The 14,888-nt window shown below is 42.1% G+C and overlaps 1 protein-coding gene across 1 annotated transcript in view; it reads left to right on the top strand.

Moving 5' to 3' along the window:
• Nucleotides 1-14,888, top strand: part of si:rp71-68n21.9 (kelch-like protein 13) — a 53,505-nt gene that overhangs the window by 458 nt on the left and 38,159 nt on the right. The window lies entirely within an intron of this gene.

Below are 14,888 nucleotides of genomic sequence, written 5' to 3'. Positions count from 1 at the left end.
AAAGGACTGCAGATGCTGGAATCTAGATGAAAAACACGATGATGCTGGAGGAACTCAACAGGCCAGGCAGCATCCGTGAAGAAAAGCAGGCGGTCAAGAGTCCTGACCCAAAACGTTGACCGCCAGCTTTTCTCCATTGATGCTGCCCGGCCTGCTAAATGAGTCGTTTGTTTGACTCGATTCTGAACAGTTTTAGAAGCTTTACTTAAGGAAAACGTTGGGATATGCAGAAGATGTGAAAGAAGTCCACCAAGACGAGACCATAAGATTTATTTGTTTGGTGTGGAGGGCCTTAGTTATGAGATTAAAAACAAAGATTTTACTTCTAGAAGAGGGGAAACACAGAGAAGATATAACAAAGTTATTTACAAAATACGAACAACTTTGATCAAGCAAACACACAGAAAATAAATGTATACTGTTTGATCAGTTGATAACTCGAAGGATACTTCCATGATCTGTTGGCAAAAGAATGAAAGGAAAGGACAGTGGAAAAAGGTGTACAGAATGGAGTTTATAGCATTGAAAAATTATAGTATTGTCACTATAGGCTCCACATGCACTGCTGCCTCAGGTTCAGTCCTGACCTCATACTCTCTGTGTGGAGTTTGAACATTATTTCCATAACCACATGGGTTTCCTCCTACATCCCAAGGATGTGCTGGTAAGGTCAATAGACTACAGTAGATTATCCCTTGGTAGGAAAGTAGGAAAAGGATCAAAGTTGAGTTGATAAGCATGTGAGAGAGAATCAGTTTCAAGGCTACAGGAAAATAAGGGGTATAGGGCTGATGGGATTACTCCTTTGGGAGCTGGCATGAACTTGGTGGGCTGAATGGTCTCCTGTGTTGTATTCGGTAAGTAAAAATACACAATGGCATTTAAAGGAAATTGAATAAATGTTTGAAAGGGAATAAAGTATGAAAAAAGGGCAGAGAAATGGAACTAAATGAAGAGCTGTTTCAGAGAGCTGACTTGTAATTGTCGAATGGCACCTTGCTTGTGCTGTGGAAATCTAGGATTCTGTTCCAGCATCCTATGGCTTCTTTGTGAGTTGTCTTTTGTATTTCCAGTTCTAATGTGATTGGCGTTCTAATAACATAACACTCCCAAAGATTTGCCAATTTATGCCTTGAATTGGACCCCCTTCTAAATCATAACAGACAATGCAAATGCATATGGAGCACAATATTGAACTTAGTGACAATGGTGTACCCAACTACTTCTAGCACACTCCATTCACTTCAGTCAAGTTGCAAGGGCATGCATTCTCGAAGGTGCATCGGTCCAGTTGCCAAAAGTCCAATGGGAATGATTTTGTGATAACAATTCATCATCCCAACCTCTGATTCCAGTATTTTGACTGTAACTAATAAATTGTGTTTTTTTATCTCAATGTATCGTGGAATTGATTACGAAAAATGAAACATGCATATAAAATTACAGAGGACGTTTCCCCGAAGATCAACAGCATATATGTGACTGTTCCATTTTAAGTTGTTTTCTATAGTTTTAATTTTTGGATATTACTTTAACTGTCTTCTTTGAAACTTTTTAGAATTACAAATTCAAGGAAATGTTATGAAACTCAATCTTAGTCCCACCACTGGAATGTTATTTAAATGATTCTGAGATTATGAAGAAAAATGAGACATAAAACATTCACTGGGTGATCAGATCCATGCATCAAGGAAGCTATTGTTCACTTTTGTCTATTGTGCACAGACATGCACACAGCACGCTAATTCTCTCACTGTCTTCAGCTGCTGTGAAAGAAGCTTTCAGTATACAAAACTACAGGTACAAATGCTGGTTGGATTCTTCAGTGCACATTTTTGTTTTCACTTGATGTTTTGGAAATGAAATTTGTTTTCAATCATGGCCAAAGGGAAAAAAAAATTAATGACTGTTAGAAGGGCTGCCAACTCTATACTATTTATTACAACCATCCAAGACCAAATACTTTCCAACTAACTGCAGGGATAGAAATTGATCCTTTTGATGTACTGACGGAATATCCATCCATTTCCCTGCGGCTGTTGATTGACTAGACCAGAATGATTCCTGGGTCACAAACAATGTCACTAATTCTGACAGTATAAAGTTTTATACACTTCTTGCAATTCATTTACATATAATGTGCGAGTAGATGTGCACATGTACTGTAAGCTCGGAGTACAGAAACAGGCCCTTCACCCCACCGCACTGACCAACCACCCAGTTACACTAACTCCACATTAATCCCATTTTTTTATTCTCCCCACGTTCTCTCAACTCCCAACAGTTTCTACCACACACCTACTCTGGGGGCCAATTAACCTACCAACCCTCACACCTCTGGGATGTGGGAAGAAACCAGAGCACCTAGAAGTCCACACAGTCAGAGGGGGAACGTGCAAACTCCACACAGACAGCACCCGAGGTTGGGATTGAACCTGGGTCTCTGGCGCTGTGAGGCAGCAGCTCCACTAGCTACATCAGTGTCGCACACAGGCCCTTTAATGTTGCAGCTTTCTCACAGTGAACCACAGTGTCTGGTACAACAATGTAACAAATGTCACAAAGTTCTGATGAAGGGTCTCAGCCCAAAATGTCGACTGTTTATTTCCCTCCATGGATGCTGCCTGGCCTGCTGAGCTCCTCCAGCACTTTTTGTGTATTGCTCCAAATACATTCAGCATCTGCAGAATTTTGTGTGTCTCGGGACATTACGTAACACCGGTTGAATGGTGCCTCTTGTCCTGTGAGGATGGGTTGAGTGAGCTAGGGTTTTTCTCTTTGGAGCAAAGGAGGATAAGAGGTGATTTGATAGAGGTGTACAAGATGATAAGAGGCATAGATCGAATGGACAGTCAGAGACATTTTCCCCAGGGTGAAAATGGCTCGCACAATTTTAAGGTGATTGGAGGAAGATATAAGGGGGATGTCAGAGGCAAGTTTTTTTTTGTACACAGAGAGTGGTGGGTGTGTGGAACGCACTGCCGGCAGAGGTGGTGGAGGCAGATACATTAGGGACATTTAAGAGACTCTTAGATAGACACATGAATGATAGAGAAATGGAGGGCTATGTGGGAGGGAAGGGTTAGATAGATCTTCGAGCAGGATAAAATGTCAGCACAACATAGTGGGCCGAAGGGCCTGTACTGTGCTGTAGTGTTCTATGTTCAACAACATGATAAACTCTGTAGACCGTACTATAACTTGCTTCTTTAAAAAAAAGGCACATACCAATGCACCCCAGTGTAAAATGAGATTGTTTTGGATTGATACAAGAGACGGCAGATACTGGGATCTGGAGCAACAAACAATCTGCTGAAGGAACTCAACACGTCAGGCAGCATTTGTGGGGGGAAAGGAGTTGTTGGCGTTTTGAAATGTTGAAACATTGCTGCTCGACCCGCTGAGTTCCTCCAGCGGATTGTTTGTTGCTTTGGACTGAATTGGGTTTTGTAGCATCCAAGTTTTGGCTGAAACCTCCTCATGTTCTTCAAAGAATTTGTGATGCAGACCGATGTTTCAGATGGGTAAATAGGCATTTGCTGTTTTTGTGAAAATGATTGCACATGGGCATTTAATGACTACCAGCAATATGCAGAGCTAGTTTCATATTTTCCCATGGCATGGACAGAGCCTATTCTGCCCATTGAGTCTACGTTGACTCTCAGAGCAATTTCATTCCCCCCCACTTATTTAGCTGTAACCTTTTCTCTCTCACATGTCCATTAACTCCATCACACCACCTCCTGCACTAACCTCATATGGAACTTGCCGAAATTTGGTTCCCTTCATATCTAAAAATGTATTGATACCAGCCTTGAATATACTCAGCGAGAGAATCTCCACAGTCTTGGCTGGCGAATTCCAAACATTCACATGGTCGAAACTGTTTCTTTTCATCTTTGTCTTAAACAACTGATCCCCAATTTTGACACTATGACTCCCCCTGCCCTCCCACCCTACTAGTTCCAAACATCCCATTCAAGGGAAACATCAACTCCATATCTGCCATGTCAAGCTTCATAAGAATTCTATACGTTTCAATTAAATTGCCTCTTATTCTTCAAAGCTCATGAAAATATAGGCATAATTTGCTCAATCTGTCCTCCTGTGAAAATTCCCCCTCCTATCTTGGGAATCAATCTGGTGAACATTCACCACACTTCCTGAATTTCTGTATTCCATCTTCCCATGGCTCCCAATCTTAGTCCAACTCTGAAATCAGCACACTGTCAACAAAACAATAACTCACTGCATTGGAAATAACTGATCTGGAGAACACCGTGTCTTTGAGGCAGTCCCACATCCAGCTGAAATGCCGCTCTCATAATCAGAGAGGACAGAATACTCATTCATCCAGTCAACACCTAAACACAGGTAACATTCCTTTGTTGACTTTGTCCTCGTGTTAATTCCTATTTTCTCATAGAGTCATAGAGCAATACAGCACAGATACAGGCCCTTCGGCCCAACAAGTCCATGCTATGTTGTCCACCCAGCTCGTCCCAATTTCCTGCGTTCAGTCCATATCCATCCAAGCACCGCCCCTCCGTGTACCTATCCAAGTGCATCTTAAATGATACTATTGTACCTGCCTCAACCACTTCCTCTGGCAGCTCATTCCATATACTCACCACCTTCTGCATGAAAAAGTTGCCCCTTAGTTCCATTTTAAATCTTTCCCCTCTCACCTGAAACTTATGCCCCCTAGTTCTGGACTCCCCTACCCTGGGAAAAAGATTGTTACCATCCACCTTATCTATGCCTCTCATAATTTTAAACGCCTCTTGTAATTGTAAACACTTCTATAAGGTCATCCCTCATTCTCATACAGTCCAAGGAATAAAGACCTAGCCTGGCCAACCTCTCCCTAGAGCTCAGGCCCTCCAGTCCTGGCCACATCCTCTTAAATCTTTTCTGCACACTTTCCAGTTTAATCACATCTTTCCTACAACAGGGTGACCAAAACTGTACACAGTACTCCAAGTGCGACCTCACCAATGACTTATACAACTGCAGCATAATGTCCCAACTCCTATACTCAATGCCCTAACTGAAGGCCAGCATGCTAAATGCCTTTTTCACCACCCTGTCTACCAGTGATGCTGCTTTCAACGAACAATGCACTTGTACTCCTAGGTCCCTCTGTTCCATTATACTCCCTAGTGCCCTACCATTCATAGTATAAATCCTATGCTGGTCTGACTTTCCAGAATGCATCATCTCACACTTATCTGTATTGAGATCCATTTGCCACTCCTCGGCCTAATTTCATGTCATCCGCAAACTTACCTAACAAGCCTTGTGCATTCTCATCCAAATAATTTATGTAAATAACGAATAACAAAGGTCCCAACACCGACCCGTGGCACACCACTAGTTACCGACCTCCATTCCGAGAACCAACCTTCAACCACCACCCTCTGCTTCCTACCTCAGAGCCAACTTTGAATCCACCTAATTAGCTCTCTCTGGGTTCCATGGGGCCTTCCAGAGCAGCCTGTCATGTGGGACCTTGTCAAAGGCCTTGCTAAAGTCCAAATAGACAACATCCGTTCTCATGTTGAGAGGTCCAGCAAGTATGTGTGTTTTTTTTTGCTAAACTTGGCCTGAAATTAAGCCATGCTACACAGTCACAGCTATTTACCCAACAACCTTGTGCTTTAGCTCAGCCAACAGTGTCTCAGCTTCTATCCCTATTAGACTATTGAACGATTCCCTAGTATGATAAGATGGACGCTCGATCTCACAATCTACCTCATTATGACCTTGCAACTTAGTCTACCTGCACTGCACTTTCTCTGTAGCTGTTAACACTTCGTTCTGCATTCTGTTATTGTTTTTACCTTGTACTGCCTCAATGAACTGTATAATGAATTGATCTGTATGAACGGTATGCAAGACAAATTTTTCACTGCACCTCAGTACATGTGACAATAAACCAATTCCAATATTAACAGGAAAGGTGACACAGCATCAAACATATTTCTGCATTACAGATGGGAAAGATCCAATACAGTGATGGCAACTGATCTCACATCAGCTGTGTGTAAATTGCAGTAGCAATTGCCTACAAAACAATAGTGAACACCCTTCACAAGTAATTATTTGGTACTAAAGTGCTTTAGAACATGATTTTTAGAACAGCCAGTATTTATTATCCATCCTTGCTGGCATTTGAACCAAATGGCTTGCTCGGCCATTTGTGAGCAAACCACACTGCCGTGGGTCTGGAATCACATATGTGAGTAGGCAAGGCCAGCAGACTTACTTCTCTCATAATCAAGTAGCTTCAGCACTGTTGCTGATACCAGCTTTTTACTTGAGATCCATTTACTCCAATAAATACGGATTCCTTAGCAGTTGTGGTGGGATTTGAACTCATCTCAGTATTACTAATTTTGTGCTCAGGACCACTGGTCCAGTAACATATTCACTGTGCTACCTATAACGCCATTTTTTTTTAATATAACCTTAACTCATTGCATTTATTACATGTATATAATGATCCAATTATCTGGGTAAAAAAAATTATTTAACTTTGGCACATTTCTAAAAAACAATAAGCCCAATTAAAATTTTCTCCTACCCTGGATTCTTAGATTTACTAAGCCATTAATAACTTGTGTGCTTTATCTTGAAAGCTACAGGTGGGCTGGTAACATGATTGCTAGAGTCTTCGAGTCATATAGCATGGAAATAGGCCCTTCAGCCCACCAAGTCCATGTCGACCTATTTACAATAAGCCCACATTATCCTGTATTTTTAAAAATTCTCCCCACATTCCTACCATTTCCCTCAGATTCTACCACTCACCCAAATACACTAACCAATTAACCTACCAACTTGTATGAATTTGGTATGTGGGAGAAAACTGGGACACCCAGAGGAAATCCACAAGAGTTGCAGGGACAGATGGTGCCCAAGGTCAGAATTGAGCTGGCTCTCTGGCACTGGGAGGCAGCAACTCTGGTAGCTGCGCCACTGTTATGTTCAAAGAAGACAGTAAGGAACGATTATTAAAAATTTACTCGACATGCAAACACATGATAAAGATGAGAATGACCACAAAATGATAATGACAAAAAAAATTAGTGGAAACTTTGGAGGGAACTACAGAAACAAAATCAGGATATTCAAAAATCCTGAGCATATAGCATCTTGTGCGATACTTTTTCAAAAAATAAAACAATTTTTACAAATTACTTTATAGAAAACAAATTCTTGTTGTTGACTGCTGTGCAGTAGACTATAGCTAGAGTATTATGTGAAGCTGGAAAAGTTAGCTGAGAACACAGTGGACAAACTGAACCACATCCTCTTGTTTGTGCTTGATACTTACTGAAAGTAGCTCACTGCGGCCAGAAGATACTTATTTTGACAAATTAACTCTTTCGGCATCATTTCCATCAAGCACATGGTGTCATAATCAGCAACAAATACAGTCAAGGGATTTTAGGCCCTGCAGGTTCTAACGCTGCAGTCATGATTACAGTGATACTAATTCTATAGTGTTATTGGAACCTCCTTAAGTGGTTGTTTGGAGACTTACAAAAATGGTATGAACATTCTAAACTCAAAAAATGTGTGTAAATTCACATTTCAAATTCAAATCCATTGAAGAACCCAAAATGGATGATGCATTGTGAGTGTGTAATGTCAACAGGAGGCCTGAGGTACAGATTTGAACCTAGGGCTTAATAGGCGAGGGGTGAGCTTCCAGAGCCTGTCATGGTTCCATTGGTAGTTCACCCCATGACTGACAGGGTTTAGGGTTGCTGTTTCATCTCCAATGCCCCTTGGGCGAATCCCAGGAAGGTAAGCAGGAAACGGGTTTTGAGTGATGGAGAGGTGGAGTGCAAGAAGGCAGAAACCCATGGAGCTGGAAAGAGCTACCACCACAGGTTGGAAAGCGAAAAAGCAAACAATCTACAACTTTTTTTAGGTAGACTCCAGCAACCACTTTAAAAGACCCCATATGTGTTGTTGTAGAATTAGAAAATATAATCAGAGCTTGTGTGGTACCTCATTTCACCTAATTTTCTTTAAACATTGGCCTATGTGTAGTCTTGAACTACACATAGGCTACTTCTTTGCATATTTAGGTCAATCTAAATTGCTTTCAGGCTGCTGCCAGGACTGCCTGAAGACAATGATATACAAGATATCTTTTTATTAGTCATGTGTACATCGAAACACACAGTGAAATGCATCTTTGTGTAGAGTGTTCTGGGGGGCAGCCTGCAAGTGTTGCCACGCTTCCGGCACCAACATAGCATGCCCACAACTTCCTAACCCGTACATCTTTGGAATGTGGGAGGAAACCGGGGCACCCAGAGGAAACCCATGCAGATATTTAAGGGAAACTTTTTTTTTTAAAAACAGTGTGGTTGACATCTGGAAGTTGCTGTCAACGGAGGTGGTGGGGTCAGATAACAGTCATTAGGTTTAAAGGTCATGGAGACAGGCATTTAAAAGGGCAAGACAGAGAAAGATGCAGACCCAGTGCGTGCAAATGGGATTAGTGTAGATGGGCAAAAAAGTTGGTCTGGACACAGCGGGCTGAATGGCCTGTTCCTGTGCTGTACAACACCATGATTCTATTTCCCTGTAATGTTGGGTGTTGACCAGATAACTTACCTGTCCTCCTTCAAATGAGTGCCTTGGGATCTTTCATGTATCCGTGAGAGAGTAAAATTACACCTACGTCAGTGCCATGCACCCTCGGAACTGGACTGGAGTATCAACTCAGGTTTTTGTGCTTGACCCCATCACACTTAATTCAGCCATGTGTGAGAGCAAAACTATTACTGAAATGTGGCATATTGGTTCAACCCTTTAAAGTATTTACCATCTGGGGCTGCAGCCTGCAAATGGGTAGATCACAGGTAGACTTAGTTTTGCCAAATACAGATGTCAAAGCTGTTTGGTAAAGAGGGAATCAAACAAAGGATTCACTGACATCATGGTCACTACTAGACCAGTGATCCAGAGGATTGGGTTAATGATCCTCCAATACCCACCACTCAATGTCAGTTAATAAAATGAAAGTCTAGTTACAGTAACATTCACCATTGAAAATTCATCTGGTTGACTATTATCCTGAGGGAAGTAAACCTCCTGTCCTTACCTGGTCTCTACTGTATTTGAATCCAAACACGTAGCACATTTTGTTCACTGAATTTTATAGTCTCTTAACTGCCATTTAAAGTGGCCTCGAGGCTACCTAGTTTATAGGCAATTTGGGATGGGTAATAAATCCTGGCTTTGCCAGTGGAAATCACATTTGTTCAATAAGTAAAAGAAAGCATTAGGCTGCTTATTTACTAATGCATTCGGCATGTTGTCTGAAGCATGGGCCATTAACAAATCAGTGGTTGGAATATTCTTGCATTGGATGACACTCATGAGCGACTGCTGTGTTGCTCATTTTATCCTTGCAGAAGAGTTTTAGTTTCACTGAATTCCTAGACTCACGTGTCTACTCTCTGAGGATGTCTGAGGCAGGAGCTGATTGAACATTAGCCTAGATATAGCTTATAGCCTGGGGCTCTTCAGCTATCAATGTCATTTCCACTCTGTGTATTACAGTTCAAATTTTCCACTGAGATAGCTTCACCCCTGTAATGACCACAGTAGTCATTCTATTAGCAAAATATTCTGAAAAGATATCAATAGAAGTATCGACTGAGAGAGATAGGAAGAAGAAACAAATCTGTCACAATAACAATAGCAACTTGCATTCATAAAGCACCTTAATGTAGAAAGAAATATCCTGAAGCATTTTGCAGAAGTGTAATCGGTGAAGATGGATGCTGCAGCAACAAGGAAATATTAGGAGGGGTGACTGAAAGGCTTTAAGAAGGGGAAGAGCTGAAGCGATGGATGGGGTTCGAGGAATAAATTTCAAGGTGCAATCTCCTAGTGAGGAGGCTTGTTAGTGCCGTTAAGGAATGTTTAAACTGAGTTGGTAGGGGAAAGGGGCTCAGATTAAATGTTCAGATGGGGAGGTACAACCACCTAGAGGAGAAAAGGTTAGCAAGCACATTAGGTAGAGAGGCAGGTAAATGGGCACGAGGGGAATACAGAGCTAAATTGTATCTATTTTAATGCAACGAGTCTAACTGGTAAGGCAGATGAACTCGAAGCTTTAATTAACAGATAGGACTACAATTTTGTTGCCATCACTGAGACATGGTTGAAAGATGAGCAAGACTGGCAACTCAGATCCCAGGATACAGAATTTTCATATGAGACGGAAGGGCAGGGGGGAGGGGGGGGGCGCCACGGAGTGGGGGGGGGGGGTGGAGTCAAGGAAGGAGGGTGTAAGGGAGGCAGTGGCATTGCACTGTTAGTCAAGGAATGCATTACTTCAGTCTTAAGGGAGGATACTCTAGAAGGCTCTTCAAAAAAACGGCCCTATGGATGGAGATGAGGAACAAAATGGATGTAATTACTTTGCTATGGGTGCATTACAGACCTCCAGGTAGGCATGGTAGTGTAGCAGTTAGCGTAATGCTTTATAGCGCCAGCGACCCGGGTTCAAATCCGGCCACTGTCTGTAAGGAGTTTGTATGTTCTCCCCGTGTCTGCGTGGGTTTCCTCTGGGTGCTCCAGTTTCCTCCCACATTCCAAAGATGTACAGGTTAGGAAGTTGTGGGCATGCTATGTTGGCGCCAGAAGCGTGGTGAACTTGCGGGCTGCCCCAGAACACACTACGCAAAATATTTATTTCACTGTGTGTTTCGATGTACATATGACTAATAAAGGTATCTTATCCTAAAAGTCAACAGGAGATAGAAGAAAGCAGACAAACAGCAGAGAGATATAATAAAAAATTTTGAGGTGTATCCTACATGTTGTATGAACATGTAGTCGACTGAATTCATGATTGCAACAAAGGCATTGGGGATGCACAAGAGGTCAGAGTTGAAGGAATGCAGAGTTTCAGTAACTTAAAATCATAACTCTTTATGAATGATTTTATAGAAAATGCAATAATATTTATGATTTCTTATTGTGGTTCTAGCTGCCTTCTGCTTTCACCTCATTTTGCTGTAACACCTCATATTAGCAATAAAGGTTTTGAAAAGGCTGATATTCCTTGAATGGAAGGGAAGTGAGGCAGGAGCCTGATCATTAAATTTGCACAATTATGAGAGAGCGTTCTGTTAAAACAGTCAGAACTGGAGGTAGCAAGATTTTATTCCTTGAATGTTAAGCCATTAAAAAAAACAGAACCACTGTTATTAAATGACTTGCACTAAATATACAGCTGCTGGAAAATTAACTACACCTTGTTACTACAGCAACTATTTGTTTGAGTTCTTTTAACTTAGCCCATAAAAGCTGACTATAAGCATTTATTACCATAGTTGCTTTCTTCACAGAAAGAGAAACCCAAGCAAAATGCTTTAAACAAACTTATCAGAATTTGTAGCTCAGTCTTACAGCTCATTCTCCCTATAAACCTGCAGCCTCAGCTCTTGTTCTCTCCAAATCCAGTGTCTGAAACGTCCCATGGAACTTGGATTTCTTCCCACTCTGCTGTCATTACTTTATCTAAAGTACAGTGGAAACCTATTTTACCTGTGACTGTGCAGATTTAAAGCCCATTTTCTTTTCCCGAAAAATTATCTTTATTCATCAAATACAAGTATGAAAAAATAGTCCATGGTTCTGTTTACATTCATAGTGTTTTCAGTCTGTACAATCACAGTGTTCACGGTTCTATACATTGGTAGTGTTAGCACATTTGTGCACAGAGCACTATTACCACTCATGTAGCCTCCTGGGATGATACAGACTTCAAGTGTTTGAGGGGCTTCTACGCTGGACTTAGCCCTCCAATGTCTACTGGCAGAAGGACTCTAGATTGCAGTCCTTCCCCACAAAACCTTCATGTTGGCTGCACCAGGCGTCAGTGCATCCCTAAGGCTCTACTCCTGCAGCCTGGAATGTGTCTGTCAGCAACATTCCTTTACGGACCTCATTGTACTGGAAGACCAACAAGCTTCAGGCAGACCAAAGTGCGTCTTTCACCATCAGGAGCCTTCTTCAGGACTGCTGCAGCTAACATTTTGGGTCAGTACCCTTCTCCATGGCACCGAATGTACATGGCAAATCGAAACGTTGCCATGTACATTCAGTGCCACGACCCGAAACGTTAACCACCTGCTCTTCTCCATGGATGCTGCCTGGCCTGCTGAGTTCCTCCATCATCATCCAGTTTCTAACAGGGAGGGCTCCTCTCACCACCAGCCAAGGGGAGTCTTGGTGCTTTTAAGTCAGCTAAAAATACAGTGGGGAAACTACCGCTCTCTTCCCTGCCATCTCCACCCCTATCTCACCACAGGAACTAACTCATGGTAGGGTTGTGGTAGCTCCTGTTGAGGTAATGTGTTATCACCAGCCTAGAAGTGTGCTTATTGTGGGGCTTGCCGAGGAAGAGGTGATAAAAGGTAACTGACTAGGAGTTTGTAAATCAGCAAGCATAGCAAGTTGTGAAGATCAATAGATCTAAACTTTAAACTTTATTTATACAGCATGGTAACAAGCCCTTCTGGCCCAACAAGCCCACGCCACCCAATTACACCCATGTTAACCTACTAACCCGTATGTCTTTGTAATGTGGGAGGACTAAGACAATTCCAGTGTTTGGGCATGAGATAATTAATGCTCAACCACCAGGACTGGAGCTGAGAATGAATAGACATTCTCGTCAGAGCAGAGCATAGGAGCAGGACTAGGTGCAGACTATACATGCAAATGATTTGGATATGAACGGACATGGCACGATTAGCAAGTTTGCTGACAATACTAAATTGGAGGGGCTTGTTGATAGTGAAGCAGGTTACAATGAATTGCAAAGAGGTCTTGATCAGTTAGGGAGATGGGCCGAGGAATGGCAAATGGATTTCAACTTCGGCAATGTGAGGCGATGCATTTTGGACATTCAAACCAGGGTAGGACTTACACAGTGAATGGCAGGGCACTGACAAGTGTTGTGGAACAGAGGGACCTGGGAGTACAAGTACACAGTTCGCTGAAAGCGGCCGTGCAAGTAGACAGGGTGGTGAAGGAGGAGTTCAGCATGCTGGCCTTCATCTGTCAGGGCATCAAGTTTAGGAGCAGGGATATTATGTTGCAATCATACAAGTCATTGGTGAGACCGCACTTGGAGTATTATGCACAGTTTTGGTCATCCTGTTATACGAAAGACATTGTCAAACTGGAGAGGGTACAGACGAGAATTACAAGGATGCTGCCTGGACTAGAGGGCCTGTGTTATAGGGATCTTTATTCCTTGGAGTGTAGGACAATGAGAGGTGACCTCATAGAAGTTTATAAAATTATGAGGGGTATAGAGATAAGGTGGACGGTCATAGTCTTTTCCCCAGGGTTGGGGAGTCCAAAACTAGAGAGCACAGATCCAAGATGAGAGGGGTGAGATTTAAAAGAGACCTGAGAGGTAACTTCTTTACAGAGGGTAGTGAGTACCTGGAATGAGCTACCAGAGGAAGTGGTCCAGGTAGGTACAATTGCAACATTTAAGAGGCATTTGAATTGGTACATAGAGGGGGAGGGGCTTGGAAGGTTATGAGCTGAACATGGGCAACTGGGACTAGCAGGGAAGATGCTGTGGTTGGCATAGACCAGTTGGGCCGAAGGGCCTGTTTCCATGCTGTATTACTCTATGACTAAGTGTAGAGCAAGACCACAAGGGGATTGGAAAGTGCACAGAGGCTTCATAAGGTGAAGTTTGAATATCAACCCTCTGAATTATATCTCAAGTTTTCTGGAATTCTACATGACAAGATATTTTGCCTTGTCCTGAACATCAGTACCAGAGGACACAATTTGCACTTAGCAAATTCAAAAGTAATCCATGGAAACAGGAGCTGCAGTAATAAGTCAAAAGTGAAGTTTGGGATCGAAGGGACTGGGAGTGGGATGAGGGCTATGATTAAGATGCCACCATTATTTTCCCTTAAAGGACTAACTGTGAGTTTGAGGGCCATGCAGGTCACCATGGTTATGATTGGCAAATTCAGCCCAAATTTCAAAAAATATGCACCCATGAACCTGGTTTATTTCCTGTATACCAGTGCAATGGAATTCATTATTAAGGTGCAGACAATTATTACTTTATTAAATGATGTTTCTCATGCATTACATAAGCTACTCAAAACATACACAATTAATACAGGACAGATTTATAGCATAATAAATATGATGATATGTTTGCTTTACTCAGGTCACATCTCTGTAATGATTACATGTTTTGGCATGTGTACCAAACAACAATGTATTTTGAAAATGCAAGAACTTGTTTGTCTTTCAAATACGCTGGATCATGCAAGAGGAAGTTTTACAAGTTTGCACATTGGCAGGCTTGTTTGCAACAGAAGCAGTTGTCAAGATCCTGGCGCAGAGTTCAGCACATTACTTTATAGACATAAAGCTGCATGGTCACTCAGCAGCCCTCTGACCTCTAAGCTACCTCCCCGACACATTATAAAAACAGAAAAATGCCAGACACGTTCAGCTGCTCAGACTTCATTTGTCGAAAGAGGAAGAATTAATATTTCAGGTCAAAACCACTTCATCAGAACTGGGAAGGATTCAAAAGGAGCTTGTTAATCTGCAAAGGGCGGGGGTCGGGTGGAGATGATGTCTCTGTCAGGGTAATCAGAGGTGACTATGGGAATCAAGGGTGACCATGGGGATAAACTTGTAAATTAGATTAGCGAATAAGATTAGTCAATGAGTGAATGGAAGGAATTAGAGTGAGAAACGATAAAAGAATGTAGAAGTGTGAAATGCAGAGCAGGATGGTCACACCGGTTTTACCCTACCAGAGATATCTGGATAGGAAAGGTTGAGGGACG

The sequence above is a fragment of the Pristis pectinata genome, chromosome 4 (genome assembly GCF_009764475.1).
Source record: "Pristis pectinata isolate sPriPec2 chromosome 4, sPriPec2.1.pri, whole genome shotgun sequence".
In the NCBI taxonomy this organism is placed as follows: domain Eukaryota; kingdom Metazoa; phylum Chordata; class Chondrichthyes; order Rhinopristiformes; family Pristidae; genus Pristis; species Pristis pectinata.
Note: the sequence above shows the minus strand (reverse complement) of the source record. Positions and strands in the feature narration are given on the sequence as shown.